At 40.1% G+C, this 18,348-nt stretch overlaps 1 protein-coding gene across 2 annotated transcripts in view; it reads right to left on the bottom strand.

Annotated features, from left to right (window-relative positions):
• The window catches only part of lhfpl2a (LHFPL tetraspan subfamily member 2a), an 81,132-nt gene that overhangs the window by 36,978 nt on the left and 25,806 nt on the right, over positions 1-18,348 (bottom strand). Inside the window, exons 2-3 of one of the 2 annotated variants that reach the window (XM_061907884.1) lie at positions 6,801-6,848; positions 4,296-4,375 (exon numbers count right to left, since the gene is read on the bottom strand). The gene's annotated coding sequence lies outside the window, so the exon portion shown is untranslated. The remainder of the gene's footprint in view (positions 1-4,295; positions 4,376-6,800; positions 6,849-18,348) is intronic. The other variant, XM_061907882.1, reaches the window with a different exon arrangement.

Raw genomic sequence — 18,348 nt, 5'->3', positions numbered from 1 at the left:
GTCCAGTCCATAGTGGATCTAACATAATAGCAAGAGTCCAGTCCATAGTGGATCTAACATAATAGTGAGAGTCCAGTCCATAGTGGATCTAACATAATGGTGTGAGAGTCCAGTCCATAGTGGATCTAACATAATAGTGTGAGAGTCCAGTCCATAGTGGATCTAACATAATAGTGAGAGTCCAGTCCATAGTGGATCTAACATGATAAGAGTCCAGTCCATAGTGGATCTAACATAATAGTGAGAGTCCAGTCCATAGTGGATCTAACAATAGTGTGGGAGTCCAGTCCATAGTGGGTCTAGTTAATAGTGAGAGTCCAGTCCATAGTGGATCTAACATAATAGTGAGAGTCCAGTCCATAGTGGATCTAACATAATAGTGAGAGTCCAGTCCACAGTGGATCTAACATAATAGTGTGGGAGTCCAGTCCATAGTGGGTCTAGTTAATAGTGAGAGTCCAGTCCACAGTGGATCTAACATAATAGTGAGAGTCCAGTCCATAGTGGATCTAACATAATAGTGTGGGAGTCCAGTCCATAGTGGGTCTAATTAATAGTGAGAGTCCAGTCCATAGTGGATCTAACATAATAGCAAGAGTCCAGTCCATAGTGGATCTAACATAATAGTGTGGGAGTCCAGTCCATAGTGGGTCTAATTAATAGTGAGAGTCCAGTCCATAGTGGATCTAACATAATAGTGTGGGAGTCCAGTCCATAGTGGGTCTAACATAATAGTGTGAGAGTCCAGTCCATAGTGGATCTAACATAATAGTGAGAGTCCAGTCCATAGTGGATCTAACATAATAGTAAGAGTCCAGTCCATAGTGGATCTAACATAATAGTGAGAGTCCAGTCCATAGTGGATCTAACAATAGTGTGGGAGTCCAGTCCATAGTGGGTCTAGTTAATAGTGAGAGTCCAGTCCATAGTGGATCTATCATAATAGTGAGAGTCCAGTCCATAGTGGATCCAACAATAGTGTGGGAGTCCAGTCCATAGTGGGTCTAGTTAATAGTGAGAGTCCAGTCCATAGTGGATCTAACATAATAGTGAGAGTCCAGTCCATAGTGGATCTAACATAATAGTGTGGGAGTCCAGTCCATAGTGGGTCTAACATAATAGTGTGAGAGTCCAATCCATAGTGGATCCAACATAATAGTGAGAGTCCAGTCCACAGTGGATCTAACATAATAGTGTGGGAGTCCAGTCCATAGTGGGTCTAGTTAATAGTGAGAGTCCAGTCCATAGTGGATCTAACATAATAGTGAGAGTCCAGTCCATAGTGGATCTTACATAATAGTGAGAGTCCAGTCCATAGTGGATCTAACATAATAGTGTGGGAGTCCAGTCCATAGTGGGTCTAATTAATAGTGAGAGTCCAGTCCATAGTGGATCTAACATAATAGCAAGAGTCCAGTCCATAGTGGATCTAACATATTAGTGAGAGTCCAGTCCATTGAACCGGGGAGTCAAAGCACAGGGCAACATGATGGAAATATTCCGTTAAAACATAAAAACATTGCGCTATTACTGATTGCCATTGCGTTACTTTTGATGTCGGACATGAAAACATTGCGTTACTATTTATGACGGACATGAAAACATTGTGTTACTATTGATGTCGGACATTGAAAACATTGCGTTACTATTGATGTCAGACATGAAAACATTGCGTTACTATTGATGTCGGAGAGGAAAACATCACGTTACTAATGTCGGACATGAAAACATTGCGTTACTATTGATGTCGGACATGAAAATATTGCGTTACTATTGATGTCGGACATGAAAACATTGTGTTACTTTTGATGTCGGACATGAAAACATTGTGTTACTTTTGATGTCGGACATGAAAACAGTGCGTTACTATTGATGTCGGAAATGAAAACATTGCGTTACTATTGATGTCGGACATTGAAAACATTGCGTTACTATTGATGTCAGACATTGAAAACATTGTGTTACTATTGATTTCGGACATTGAAAACATTGCGTTACTATTGATGTCAGACATTGAAAACATTGCGTTACTATTGATGTTGGACATGAAAACATTGCGTTACTATTGATGTCAGACATTGAAAACATTGTGTTACTATTGATGTCGGACATTGAAAACATTGCGTTACTATTGATGTCAGACATTGAAAACATTGTGTTACTATTGATGTCGGACATTGAAAACATTGCGTTACTATTGATGTCGGATATGAAAACATTGCGTTACTATTGTTGTCAGACCTTGAAAACATTGCGTTACTATTGATGTCGGACATGAAAACATTGCGTTACTATTGATGTCGGAGATGAAAACATAGCGTTACTATTGTTGTCAGACCTTGAAAACATTGCGTTACTATTGATGTCGGAAACGAAAAAATTGCGTTACTATTGTTGTCAGACCTTGAAAACATTGCGTTACTATTGATGTCGGACATGAAAACATTGTGTTACTTTTGATGTCGGACATGAAATCATTGCGTTACTATTGATGTCGGACATGAAAACATTGCGTTACTATTTATGACGGACATGAAAACATTGTGTTACTATTGATGTCGGACATTGAAAACATTGCGTTACTATTGATGTCAGACATGAAAACATTGCGTTACTATTGATGTTCGAGAGGAAAACATCACGTTACTAATGTCGGACATGAAAACATTGCGTTACTATTGATGTCGGACATGAAAATATTGCGTTACTATTGATGTCGGACATGAAAACATTGTGTTACTTTTGATGTCGGACATGAAAACATTGTGTTACTTTTGATGTCGGACATGAAAACAGTGCGTTACTATTGATGTCGGAAATGAAAACATTGCGTTACTTTTGATGTCGGACATTGAAAACATTGCCTTACTATTGATGTCAGACATTGAAAACATTGTGTTACTATTGATTTCGGACATTGAAAACATTGCGTTACTATTGATGTCAGACATTGAAAACATTGCGTTACTATTGATGTTGGACATGAAAACATTGCGTTACTATTGATGTCAGACATTGAAAACATTGTGTTACTATTGATGTCGGACATTGAAAACATTGCGTTACTATTGATGTCAGACATTGAAAACATTGTGTTACTATTGATGTCGGACATTGAAAACATTGCGTTACTATTGATGTCGGATATGAAAACATTGCGTTACTATTGTTGTCAGACCTTGAAAACATTGCGTTACTATTGATGTCGGACATGAAAACATTGCGTTACTATTGATGTCGGAGATGAAAACATAGCGTTACTATTGTTGTCAGACCTTGAAAACATTGCGTTACTATTGATGTCGGAAACGAAAACATTGCGTTACTATTGTTGTCAGACCTTGAAAACATTGCGTTACTATTGATGTCGGACATGAACATATTGTGTTACTACTAATGTCGGACATGAAAACATTGCGTTACTATTGATGTCTGACATGAAAACATAGCGTTACTATTGTTGTCAGACCTTGAAAACATTGCGTTACTATTGATGTCGGAAACAAAAACATTGCGTTACTATTGATGTCGGAAACGAAAACATTGCGTTACTATTGATGTCAGACATGAAAATATTGCGTTACTATTGTTGTCAGACCTTAAAAACATTGCGTTACTATTGATGTCGGATATGAAAACATTGCGTTACCATTGTTGTCAGACCTTGAAAACATTGCGTTCCTACTGATGTCGTACATGAAAACAGTGCGTTACTATTGATGTCGGACATGAAAACATTGCGTTACTATTGATGTCGGAAACGAAAACATTGCGTTACTATTGATGTCGGAAACGAAAACATTGCGTTACTATTTATGTCGGACATGAAAATATTGCGTTACTATTGATGTCGGACCTTAAAAACATTCTGTTACTATTGATGTCGGATATGAAAACATTGCGTTACTATTGTTGTCGGACCTTGAAAACATTGCGTTCCTACTGATGTCGTACATGAAAACAGTGTGTTACTATTGATGTCGGAAATGAAAACATTGCGTTCCTACTGATGTCGTACATGAAAACAGTGCGTTACTATTGATGTCGGACATGAAAACATAGCGTTACTATTGATGTCAGACATTGAAAACATTGCGTTACTATTGTTGTCAGACCTTAAAAACATTGCGTTACTATTGATGTCGAATATGAAAAAATTGCGTTACTATTGATGTCGGATATGAAAACATTGCGTTACTATTGTTGTCAGACCTTCAAAACATTGCGTTCCTACTGATGTCGTACATGAAAACAGTGCGTTACTATTGATGTCGGAGATGAAAACAGTGCGTTACCATTGATGTCGGAACTTGAAAACGTTGCGTAACTTCTGGTGTCGGACCTTGAAAACCTTGCACTGCTCCTGACGCCGCACCTTGAAAGCGTCACACAGGAAATGTTCCACTTGAAAAAACAAGGTTGTGTTTGTATTCCATTAAGAAGCGGCAAAAACCCGGAGTAGATAACAGGAAGCAGGCGGCTGACATCCAGCGGGACTATTTTAAGAATACACGGTGACAAACGATCGCCTTGTTTATTATCACTGAGGGGGTTTCCCCACTTTGAAACGAACTATGCAGGTGGTCCCCCCCCCCCCTCACCCCCCACAGTCCGCTCAATATCCATTGTTTTCACTCATATTGGAAAAACATACACCCCCCCGCCGAGTCCGTCAAGCAAGTCCAACGCCCCCGACTTCCTCCTCCATCCGGATAAATACACCACAGTCAGCACTGTAGAGCAGAGGATGACGTCCAGTCTCCTTAAACCTAAACTTAAACCTTCAACTCCAGTTCCTTGCAGACCTGTGCCAGGGACTAGGGTAGCAAAGGGGTAGAAAGTTTCCGGACATTTACCACGGGAAGTTAAACTCGGGAAAAGTTTGTAAATATGGAGCATTTTTTGATTATTCAAAGATGGGCACAGTCTATGGGAATGAATTGGAATATATGGGAATTAACGGGAATATATGGGAATAAACAGGTATATATGGGAATTAACGGGAATATATGGGAATTAACGGTAATATATGGGAATAAATGTGAAGATATGGGAGTGAAAGGGAATATATGGGAATGAATGAAAATGAATGGGAATATATTGGAATTAACGGGAATATATGTGAATGTATGGGAATAAATGAGAATAAATGTGAATGTATGGGAATATATGGGAATAAATGGGGATGTACGGGAATAAATTGGAATGGGAATATATGAGAATAAATGTCAATGTATGGGAATGAAGGGGAATATATGGGAATGAATGGGAATAATTGGGAATATATGGGAATGAAGGGGAATATATGGAAATTAACGGGAATATATGGGAATTAATGGGAATATGTGGGAATAAATGTGAAGATATGGGAGTGAAGGGGAATATATGCGAATGAACGGAAATATATGGGAATGAAGGGGAATATATGGAAATTAACAGGAATATATGGGAATGAATGCGAATGTATGGGAATATATTGGAATATATGAAAATATATGGGAATGAACGGGAATGAATGCGAATGTATGGGAATATATGAAAATATATGGGAATTAAAGGGAATATATGGGAATGAACGGTAATATATGGGAATAAATGTAAAGATATGGGAGTGAAGGAGAATATATGGGAATGGACGGGAATATATTGGAATTAACAGGAATGTATGGTAATAAATGGGAATATATGGGAATGAATGGGAATATATGAGAATAAATGTGAATGTATGGGAATATATGGGGATGAATGGGAATAAATGGAAATGAATGGGAATAAATGGAAATATATGGGAATTAACAAGAATATATGGGAATGAATGGAAATATATGGGAATGAATGGGAAAATATGGAATGAATGGGGAATTACAATTATTATATATTATTGGGCACTTGTCTGTATGCTAACATTTAGAGTAGTCTTTCAAAATATTTTACTGATGGACAAATGAATAAAAAAAGGCTAGATGAATAAATGAACACTCAATCAGCACGCTAAATCAGACTACAACAAACACTCTTGTATGACAACAGAACACGTTTGGATTTAGTATTTGCTAGTTGAACTTTACAGATCACAAAAAAAGGTAAATTCGGATCGCTAACGTTGTTAGCATGAATGAATGGGATTTACCATGCAGAAAATTAGCATCATAGCTAACGGCGAAAATTTGTCGATTCATTATAAGGATGTGGTGGCACCTAAACCTAGCAAGCTGGAGATATTGGCCCCAAAACCATTTAACAAGTACAGGAACAGCTAGCTCGCTTGAGTGGAGTAGTCTCCAGCATTTACACCTCTATTCAACTTAAATACCACAGATCAAATATATTTACCCCAGTAATATCATCAACACTTACCTGCCTGGATGAAGTCCTTGGGCTCAAATACTAGCGTGGCCTCAATAGCCCTGCTGTTGTGTGTAGCATACTGGGAATTAGCTGCAGATGTGATGGAGGAATGCACAGTGTAGGGGCGAAATTCTACGGAATTTGCATTAAATGAGGTTGTTTTAGCTAATAATCATGCTGCGAGATCTAGAATGTTGCATTCAATGTTTATTCCCATTCATTCCCATGGAAAGTTTCCAACTTTGAATATTCCCGGAATTTTGCAACCCTATTGGGGACTAAAACTAAGAGACTTGTCACTCGGACCGGTCGCCTCCCAGGCGTGATTATTTAGTGTTCCGACTCGTCACAGGCCCCAAAATTATCGCTGCGAGGGAAGCAGCATTTTGTTTTTTTTGTATACGTCCAAAGGAAACGCTGGCCTACAAAGTACAAAGAAGGACAACACTTACCCCGAAACTCTCTGATGGATGTGGTTGTTGCTTAGTCCAAGTGACAAACTGTGGACAAACAGAAACAAAAGTCTGAATTATTACCACAATTCCTAACCACATTTGGGCTCATTTTAAACACGTTTCACACAGGACAGCAACATCAGAGCCAGTGGGAAAATATTGGATGTTTATAGACAATGACCAGATTTCTAGAAGCCTGTATTTGTGTAACTGGACATAACACATCAGGAGAAGCAAGTGTTGGCCGATACAACGATATCAATATATCGAATTGCACTGCAAAAACTGAAATCTAAGTAAGATGAAATATCTCACATAAGGGTGATATTTGCTTATTTTCCGTCTGATAAGATAATTCTTCTCACTAAGCAGATTGTACAAACCCCGTTTCCATGAGTTGGGAAATTGTGTTCGATGTAAATATAAACAGAATACAATGATTTGCAAATCATTTTCAACCCATATTCAGTTGAAAATGCTACAAAGACAACATATTTGATGTTCAAACTGATAGTCAGACAGCACTGTATCAAAAACCGACATCAATCTCTAAAGGATATCACCACATGGGCTCAGGAACACTTCAGAAAACCACTGTCACTAAATACAGTTCGTCGCTTCATCTGTAAGTGCAAGTTAAAGCTCTACTATGCAAAGCGAAAGCCATTTATCAACAACATCCAGAAATGCCGCAGGCTTCTCTGGGCCCGAGATCATCTAAGATGGACTGATGCAAGGTGGAGAAGTGTTCTGTGGTCTGTTTTTGGAAATATTAGATATCGTGTCATCCGGACCAAAGGAGAAGCGAACCATCCAGACTGTAATCGACGCAAAGTTCAAAAACCAGCATCTGTGATGGTATGGGGGTGCAATAGTGCCCAAGGCATGGGTAACTTACACTTGAAGGCACCATTAGTGCTGAAAGGTAAATACAGGTTTTGGAACAACATATGCAGCCATCTAAGTGCCATCTTTTTCATAGACGCCCCTGCTTATTTCAGCAAGACAATGCCAAGCCATATTCAGCATGTGTTACAACAGCGTGGTTTCATAGTAAAAGAGTGCAGGTACTTTCCCGCCCCGCCTGCAGTCCAGACCTGTCTCCCATGGAAAATGTGGGGCGCATTATGAAGCGTAAAATACGACAGCGAACGACAAAAGCTCTACATAAAACAAGAATGGGAAAGAATTCCACTTTCAAAGCTTCAACAATTACTTTCCTCAGTTCCCAAACGTTAATTGAGTGTTGTTAAAAGAAAAGGTGATGTAACACAGTAGTGAACATGCCCTTTCCCAACTACTTTGGCACGTGTTGCAGCCATGAAATTCTATGTTAATTATTATTTGCAAAAAAAAAAAAAAGTTTATGAGTTTGAACATCAAATATCTTGTCTTTGTAGTGCATTCAACTGAATATGGGTTGAAAAGGATTTACAAATCATTGTATTCCGTTTATATTTACATCTAACACAATTTCCCAAGTCATATGGAAACGGGGTTCGTATGTTAGAGTCTTTTACTTGTTTTAAGGGTTTTGGTCCTAAATGATCTCAGTAAAATATTACAGCTTGTTGCTGAGATTTGATGACCTATATTGAGTAAAACATGCTTGAAACTAGAATATCAACTGATGCAAAGCTGTGTCATCAAGACACTCCTTTTTTTTTTAAATGTAATCATTTCTTATTTCAAGTATGAAAAAAACAATCGTGGTCTCATAATTAAAACAGATGGCAGCCAAATGGACTTTGTTGTTTTATTTTCAATGAAACAATAGAAAATAGGTACTCATATTGTGGTACAGTTACTATGTAAACATTTAACATTTCAAACAATTTTGAACAGAAAAGGTTCATGCACATTCAGACAAATTCTTCAAAATTAGAATTAAAAACATTTAAGCCGGGGGCCGGGCTGTATGTATGCACACTAATTGACTGAAAGAGAACGCGATGATGTCATGTTGTCGATGAAAAAAAATGCATTTTTTAGACAGCTAGGAGACCATTAAGAACAATAAATTAGTTTTTAGTGAAAGTTTGCTGGTTTTAAGAAATATAATGCCGAGCGCACATCATTATGTCAAGATAACCACTAGCATTTACCTAATTTAAGGATATTTTTCAACATATTGAGCAAAAATGTCTTTTTTTTCTACCAAGAAAAGAGCACTTGTTATTAGTGAGAATATACTTATTTTAAGCTATTTTGGGGTTCATTGAGGTTAGCTAATTTGACTTGTTTTGCAGATCATTTTGCTTAGTTCAAATAAAATACCCCTAGTTTTTATATATTTTTTCCTTGTTTTGGAAAGCTGACTTTTTGCAGTGTGACATAGACGGAAAAGTGTTCGATTAAACTGATGAAAATTAAAAAAACAAGCTTTTAACAAGGAAAACAATACTATTTATTAACTCAAAATAGTACCGATAATTGGTACCATTTGGTACCCATCCCTACTTCAAGGTCAATTTTTCATCCCCGTTTTTCTTTTGAGTTTTTTCTTTCCCACATTTGGGTTTAGATCAGGATTCTGACGTCGTCGCGAGCTTGTCAAATCCCCAAATTCCTTGCAATAGCTGGTTGAGAAATGTCGTTCTTAAACAATCTGCTCAGGCATTTGTTGACAAAGTGGTGACCCTCGCCCCGTCCTTGTCACTAAGTTAAAACTCTACTATGCAAAGTCAAACCCATCTATCAACAACACCCGGAAATGCCGCCGGCTTTGCTGGGCACAAGCTCATCTAAGGTGGATTGATGCAAAGTGGAAATGACTGAGCATTTCATGGAAGCTGCTTTTAAACCCAATCATGGCAACCATCCTGTTCCCAATTAGCCTGTTCACCTGTGGGATGTTCCAAATAAGTGTTTGATGAGCGTTCCGCAACTTCCTCAGTTTTTTTTGCCACTTATGCCAGCTTTTTTTTTAAACATACTGCAGGCGTCAAATTCCAAATGAGCAAATAATTGCAAAAAATAAAGTTTACCAGTTCGAACGTTAAAGGGGAACATTATCACCAGACCTATGCAAGCGTCAATATATACCTTGATGGTGCAGAAAAAAAGACCATATATTTTTTTAACCGATTTCCGAACTCTAAATGGGTGAATTTTGGCCGCCATTTTCATTTTCAACACATTACAAACACCGGGTCTCAGCTCTGTTATTTTCCATTTTTTCGACTATTTTTTGGAACTTTGGAGACATCATGCCTTGTCGGTGTGTAACAACACTAACAGGGAGGGATTCAAGTTGCACCACTGGCAAGAAATCTGTTGATGTTGCCTTATGTGCTAATCAGACATATTTGGTTGCGGCGTGACTGCCAGCTAATTGATGCTAACATGCTACGTTAATCGACGCTAACAAGTTATTTACCGGCGGTGCTAAAGCAGACATGGCACAGAGATGTATGGATAACCTGCAGATGCATTTGCAACGATAAAGTCAACAAATTCACCAAGGTGAGTTTTGTTGATGTTGACTGCCAGCTAATCGATGCTAACATGCTACGCTAATCGATGCTAACATGCTATTTACCGACGGTGCTAAAGCAGACATGGCACAGAGATGTAGGGATAACCTGCAGATGCATTTGCAACTATATTACGTTTACTTCCACCCACATTTAATGCGAAACAAACACTTACCAATCGAAGGATTTAAGTTGCTCCGGTGTCACAAGATGCGAAAGTCCTGATCGTTTGGTCCGCACATTTTACCGGCGATGCTAACGCAGCTATTCGGCCATGCTATGGCTATGAAGAGAATCAATAGCTATTCGCTCAATAGCTTCAGTTTCTTCTTCAATACTTTCATACTCCAACCATCCGTTTCAATACATGCGTAATCTGTTAAATCGCTGAAATCTGAGTCTGAATCCGAGCTAATGTCGCTATATCTTGCTGTGGTATTCGCCGTTGTTTGTTTACATTGGCAGCACCGTATGACGTCACAGGGAAATGGATAGTCGCGTCGCAAATAGCGAAAATCAAGCACTTTAAAGCTTTTTTAGGGATATTCGGGGACCGGTAAAGTTTTGAAAAAAACTTCAAAAAATACAACAAGCCACTGGGAACTGATTTTTATTGTTTTTAACCCTTTTGAAATTGTGATAATGTTCCCCTATAAGTATCTTGTCTTTGCGGTCTGTTCAATTGAATATAAGTTGAAAAAGGATTCGCAAATCATTGTATTCCGTTTTTATTTAGCATTTACACAACGTGACAACTTCACTGGTACATAGATACAGTTTTCGGCCATATCGCCTATACCTAGTCGAGGGTGTAGCCTCACGTAGCATCTTTGCGTAATCCCCCTGCGACCAGGGTCCTTCTCAAGGCAGACATGAACCACCGTCCATGAGGTAATTGTCATGAAGAACCAAATCATTGGTTCTGGAATGTCTTCCTCTTCTAAGCCTTTCTCCGCCACTAATGACACACATCCATCAGGCTGTAGATAATCAACTAACGGCTATCTTCTCTCCCCTTTACATGAAGCAGACCTCGGTTCACTCCCAGTTCAAGACAGCCAACCTGCCGGTGGTCCAGCTAACAGAGCGGAAAACCAGCAGCCGAACAAAGCGGGTTCCATGATGTCGACACAGCCCGTAGGTGTGCCTGCCAATCATCAACATCTTCCGTTTGTTGTTGTACGGATAAAGACACAAACCCTGCGAAACGTAGTGGAAACACAGGCTGCCATTTTTGCACCTAATAAGCTTGAAAAAATATGCAATACCCAAAACCCGGCTTCCACGGAATCACGAGGTCTAACTGCACCGATAAACTTCACAAAAACAACCATTCTCAGAGCGGTACTGCCATTTAGCAAAGAAAGTTGATACTAAAAAGGTCCACTATGACAGTGTTTTTCGACCACACTAGTGTGCCACGAAATACAGTCTGGTGGCCGTGGGAGATTATGTGATTTCAGCTAATTGGGTTAAAAATGTTTTTTGAAAACCAGTAATTATAATCTGCAAATGATGTGTTGTTGAGTGTCAGTGTCCATAACAGTAGGTGGCAGCCGGTAGCTAATTGCTTTGTATATGTCGGAAACAGCGGAAGGCAGGGTGAAGGTAAAAAAGGTGTCTAATGCTTAAAACAAAAATAAACAATAGGTAAGTGCCCCTGAGAAAAGGCATTGAAGCTTGGGGAAGGCTATGTGGAACAAAAGTAAAACTGAACTGGTTACAAAGTAAACAATCCTGGACGACTGCAAGGACTTACTGTGGAGCAAAGACGGCGTCCACGATGTACATCCGAGCATGACAATGTCCCCACAAAGAAGGATGTGCCGTTGTTGAGTGTCGGTGCTGTCTCCAATTAGGCAGAGTAACCGTGTAATACTCTTCCAAATCAGTAAGTGGCAGCCGGTAGCTAATTGCTTTGTATATGTCGGAAACAGCAGGAGGCAGTGTGCAGGTAAAAAGATATCCAATGCTTAAAACAAAAATAAACAATACGTAAGTGCCCCTAAGAAAAGGCATTGAAGCTTAGGGAAGGCTACGCGGGACGAAACTGAAACTGAACTGGCTACAAAGTAAACAAAAACAAAATGCTGGATGACAGCAAAGACTTACTGCGGAGCAAAGACGGCGTCCACAAAGTACATCCAAACATGACAATCGACAATGTCCCCACGAAGAAGGATGTGCCGTTGTTGAGTGTCGGTGCTGTCTAGAGCTTGGTAGAGTAACTGTGTAATACTCTTCCATATCAGTAGGTGGCAGCCGGTAGCTAATTACTTTGTAGATGTTGGAAACAGCGGGAGGCAGTGTGCAGGTAAAAAAGGTGTCTAATGCTTGAACCAAAAATAAACAAAAGGTGAGTGCCCCTAAGAAAAGGCATTGAAGCTTAGGGCAGGCTATGCGGAACGAAACTAAAACTGAACTGGCTACAAAGTAAACAATGCTGGACGACAGCAAAGACTTACTGTAGAGCAAAGACGGCGTCCATAATGTACATCCGAGCATGACAATGTCCCCACAAAGAAGGATGTGCCGTTGTTGAGTGTCGGTGCTGTCTCCAATTAGGCAGATTAACCGTGTAATACTCTTCCAAATCAGTAAGGGGCAGCCGGTAGCTAATTGCTTTGTATATGTCGGAAACAGCGGGAGGCAGTGTGCAGGTAAAAAGATATCTAATGCTTAAAACAAAAAATAAACAATAGGTAAGTGCCCCTAAGAAAAGGCATTGAAGCTTAGGGCAGGCTACGCGGAACGAAACTAAAACCGAACTGGCTACAAAGTAAACAAAAAAAAAATGCTGGACGACAGCAAAGACTTACTGTGGAGCAAAGACGGCGTCCACAATGTACATCCGAACATGACAATCGACAATGTCCCCACAAAGAAGGATGTGCCGTTGTTGAGTGTCGGTGCTGTCTAGAGCTTGGTAGAGTAACTGTGTAATACTCTTCCATATCAGTAGGTGGCAGCCGGTAGCTAATTACTTTGTAGATGTCAGAAACAGCGGGAGGCAGTGTGCAGGTAAAAATGGTGTCTAATGTTTGAACAAAAAATAAACAAAAGGTGAGTGCTCCTAAGAAAAGGCATTGAAGCTTAGGGAAGGCTACGCGGGACGAAACTAAAACTGAACTGGCTACAAAGTAAACAATGCTGGACGACAGCAAAGACTTACTGTAGAGCAAAGACGGCGTCCACAATGTACATCCGAGCATGACAATGTCCCCACAAAGAAGGATGTGCCGTTGTTGAGTGTCGGTGCTGTCTCCAGTTAGGCAGAGTAACCGTGTAATACTCTTCCAAATCTGTAAGTGGCGGCCGGTAGCTAATTGCTTTGTATATGTCGGAAACAGCGGGAGGCAGTGTGCAAGTAAAAAGATATCTAATGCTTAAAACAAAAACAAACAATAGGTAAGTGCCCTTAAGAAAAGGTATTGAAGCTTAGGGAAGGCTACGCGGGACAAAACTGAAACTGAACTGGCTACAAAGTAAACAAAAACAAAATGCTGGACGACAGCAAAGACTTACTGCGGAGCAAAGACGGCGTCTACAATGTACATCCGAACATGACAATCGACAATGTCCCCACGAAGAAGGATGTGCCGTTGTTGAGTGTCGGTGCTGTCTAGAGCTTGGTAGAGTAACTGTGTAATACTCTTCCATATCAGTAGGTGGCAGCCGGTAGCTAATTACTTTGTAGATGTCAGAAACAGCGGAAGGCAGTGTGAAGGTAAAAAAGGTGCTTAATGCTTGAACCAAAAATAAACAAAAGGTGAGTGCCCCTAAGAAAAGGCATTGAAGCTTAGGGAAGGCGATGCAGAACGAAAGTAAAACTGAACTGGCTACAAAGTAAACAATGCTGGACGACAGCAAAGACTTACTGTGGAGCAAAGACGGCGTCCACAATGTACATCCAAACATGTTGAAAAACACTGCCCTTTGATGCAATGTGTCCATAAAGCCCCATTATGAACACCGCTTGTGAGAAAAATCGATCGCTTTTAAGTGAAGAGACGCGATAACGTTTATTTTTAAAGTTCCGGGTTTGGGACAGGATTCACTGCAAATCATACGAACCCCAAAACCAGTGAAGTTGTGTCACGTTGTGTAAATGGTAAATAAAAACAGAATACAATGATTCGTTAATCATTTTCAACTTATATTCAATTGAATAGTCTGCACGGACAAGACATTTAATGTTCACACTTGAAAATATTAGCTCATTTGGAATTTGATGCTTGCAACATGTTTCAAAAAAGCTGGCACGAGTGGCAAAAAAGACAGAAAGTCAAGGAATGGTCATCAAGCACTTATGTGGAACATTCACAGGTGAACAGGCTGATTGGCAACAGGTGGGTGCCGTGATTGGGTATAAAAGAAAAAAATGCTCAGTCTTTCACAAGAAAGGATAGGGCGAGGGTCAACACTTTGTCTACAACATTTCTCAACCAGCTACTGCAAGGGATTTAGGGATTTCACCATCTACGCGCCGTAATATCATCAAAAGGTTCAGTGAATCTGGAGATATCACTGCACGTAAACTACGATATCACGGACCTTCGATCCCTCAGGGGGTACCGCATCAGTGTGTAAAGGATATCACCACATGGGCTCCGTAACACTTCAGAAAACCACTGTCAGTAACTACTGTGGGTCGCTCCATCTGTGAGTGCAACTTAAAACTCTCCTATGCAAAACCAAAGCCATTTATCAACAACATCCAGAAACACAGCTGGCTTTGATTGGCCCGAGCTCATCTAAGATGGACTGATGCAAAGCGGAAAAGTGTTCTGTGGTCTGACGAGTCCACATTTCAAATTGTTTTTGGAAACGGTGGACGTTCAAAGAGGAAAAGAACCATCCGGATTGTTCTAGGCGCAAAGTGGAAAAGCCAGCATGTGTGATGGTATGGGGGTGTATTGGTGCCCGAGGCATGGGTAACTTACACGTCAGTGAAGGCACCATTAATGCTTAAAGGTACATACAGGTTATGGAGCAACGTTATCATGGACGCCCCTGCTTATTTCAGCAAGACAATGCCAAGTCACGTGTTACAACAGCGTGGCTTCATAGTAAAAGAGTGCGGGTACTAGACTGGCCTTCCCGTACTCCAGATCTGTCTCCCATTGAAAACGCACCCCTGCTCTTGAGGGTAAACCCCCAAATGAGTTTTGGCGAGGAGGGTGCTGCGTAAATTGCCGCAGCTGAGAGGATTTTCTTAAAGAGAAGTGCTGCTCCTCTTGGGATCCTTTCAAGTGACGCCTTTAACTGGCAAATACTTTCTTGGCGAAGGCAAGATGCTGAGCACTTCCACAGCTGGGTGGAGGCTATTATGTGGGCCTGGGGGATGTCTGTAGGTATGCTCGCTGCAGCCCAGGCCCACCACAAAAGAGTCTTTCAGACTTTCTTTATAGTATCGGCGGGCTTCGGGGAGAGGAGGCGGGGGGAAACGTGCGGCGCTCGTCGGAAGGCTCGGAAAATAAGCTTAATAGCCACGTTTGTTTTAGGGCGCTTGGACCACCAAAAACAAGTCGAGGAGGACACAACAGGTAGCCCGGCTCCAGAAGTTGGAAACCCAGCAGAGAAAACCAGTTTCTAGAGTCACAATCATACACACACAACACATCTCATCTGTTGTGAACGACATCAGGGATGTAACATCAGTGTACAAACAATCATACACACACAACACATCCTATCTGTTGTGTTGTTGTGAACGACATCATGGATGTAATATCAGTGTACAAATCATCATACACACACAACACATCTCATCTGTTGTGTTGTTGTGAACGACATCATGGATGTAACATCAGTGTACAAACAATCATACACACACAACACATCTCATCTGTTGTGTTGTTGTGAACGACATCATGGATGTAACATCAGTGTGCAAACATACATACACAACACATCTCATCTGTTGTGTTGTTGTCAACGACATCATGGATGCAACATCAGTGTACAAAAAAATCATACACACACACACAACACATCTTATCTGTTGTGTTGTTGTGAACGACATCATGGATGCAACATCAGTGTGCAAAAAATCCTACACACAACATTTATCTGTTATGTTGTTGTGAACAACATCATGGATGTAACATCACTGTACAAACAATCATACATACACAACACATCTCATTTGTTGTGTTGTTGTGAACGACATCATGGATGTAACAGTGTACAAACAATCATACACACACACAACACATCTCATATGTTGTGTTGTTGTGAACAACATCATGGATGCAACATCAGTGTGCAAACAATCCTACACACACAACATTTATCTGTTATGTTGTTGTGAACGACATCATGGATGTAACATCAGTGTACAAACAATCATACACACACAACACATTTAATCTGTTGTGTTGCTGTGAACGACATCATGGATGTAACATCAGTGTACAAACAAACATACACACACAACACATCTCATCTGTTGTGTTGTTGTGAACGACATCATGGATGTAACATCAGTGTACAAACAAACATACACACACAACACATCTCATCTGTTGTGTTGTTGTGAACGACATCATGGATGGAACATCAGTGTACAAACAATCATACACACTTAACACATCTCATCTGTTGTGTTGTTGTGAACGACATCATGGATGGAACATCAGTGTACAAACAATCATACACACTTAACACATTTCATCTGTTGTGTTGTTGTGAACGACATCATGGATGTAACATCAATGTACAGGTGAGCAAAAACAGGTTCAAACTCGATCAAACAATGACGGAACCTTCTGGGTGAGCCTTATTTTTTTATTTTTCTTCACTGATGGCCATAATGCCAATATTTATTATATCAATGTTATTGTTTGTGCTACGGCGCCACATTTTGTTCACTCACTGCAGGGACCTTCCATTTAAGGCTGTCAACCGGAAGTAGTAGTGCCGTTCCGTCTTCAAGCCGTCCATAGCGTTTCTACTCGTATGGATTCTCCATCCATTATTCCAAGTTTTACAATATAACTACAACGATTTATGTAAAGTATGTAGGAGGGGTTTTATGCATAGTTGTACATGCTATCTTAATGTGATTTAATAAGCTTTTTATCACTTTTTTTCAGTAAAATATTTTTAGTATGCGCCTTCCTAGAATTACTGCCGGGTCAAACTTGTTTCGCAAAATAATTAGCGCATGCTTAGCATTACCGCCGGTTCAGGATTAATACCGGGTCAAACTCCTTTCGCAATATATCATTTTTATTAGTGCAATTTCCGCCGGGTCATACTCCTTTCGCAAAATAATTAGCATATGCTTAGAATTTTCGCCGGGTCAAACTCGTCACGTCACGACTGACACTTCACCTGTCATCATTTTCAAAATGGAGGAGGCTGATTTCAATCATTTGAATTCGCATAAAAGGGAAGAAGATGAAGAGCTATTCAGTAGGATTTAAGGTCCAAGCTATTGAATAAGCTAAAAAGAACAGTAGGCAGCTATCTTTTATTAATATACCGTAGCTGCGTGTGTCAAATATGAGTCATTAAATGACTCCCGCCTCCTGGTGGTAGAGGGCGCTAGTGATCCTTCTTGCGACTACTCGGCTGCAGAAGAAGTGACAACAAGCAGCAAGAGTGAGCAGCGATCGTTTACTTTTTCCTCTCGCTTGCACTTTTAACATGGAGGATTACATATCTAAAATAAAACTGTTTTCTAAACTGGACTTTCAATCGAAGCAGGAGGTAATAAAAGGAAGATCTCCATCGAGACAGAGAGACTTTTAGAACTGAAGAAAAATAAGGAAGACTTCTATAAACAAGTTATCGATCCTTTTGATCAGAAGGAGCTGCGCATGGACTTTATTTATAAGTAAAGGTAAGACCATAATAACGTTTTTTTTTGTTTTTTTTTTATTAAATGTGCTTTTCATGATGGTATCCTTACATCACACTCAAATTTATAAGCACATGCTTGCCTTTGGTAAGCGCCGGAGTGAGAAGAGGTTTTAAATTAATTAGCGCCCCGGCGGCAATTCGAGGAAATACGGGCAAAATCGAATTCGAAATGTGATTTAATTGTCCAGCACTACCCACAG

This window comes from Nerophis ophidion, linkage group LG08 (assembly GCF_033978795.1).
Source record: "Nerophis ophidion isolate RoL-2023_Sa linkage group LG08, RoL_Noph_v1.0, whole genome shotgun sequence".
NCBI lineage: Eukaryota > Metazoa > Chordata > Actinopteri > Syngnathiformes > Syngnathidae > Nerophis > Nerophis ophidion.
This window is presented reverse-complemented; position numbering and strand designations above follow the sequence as displayed.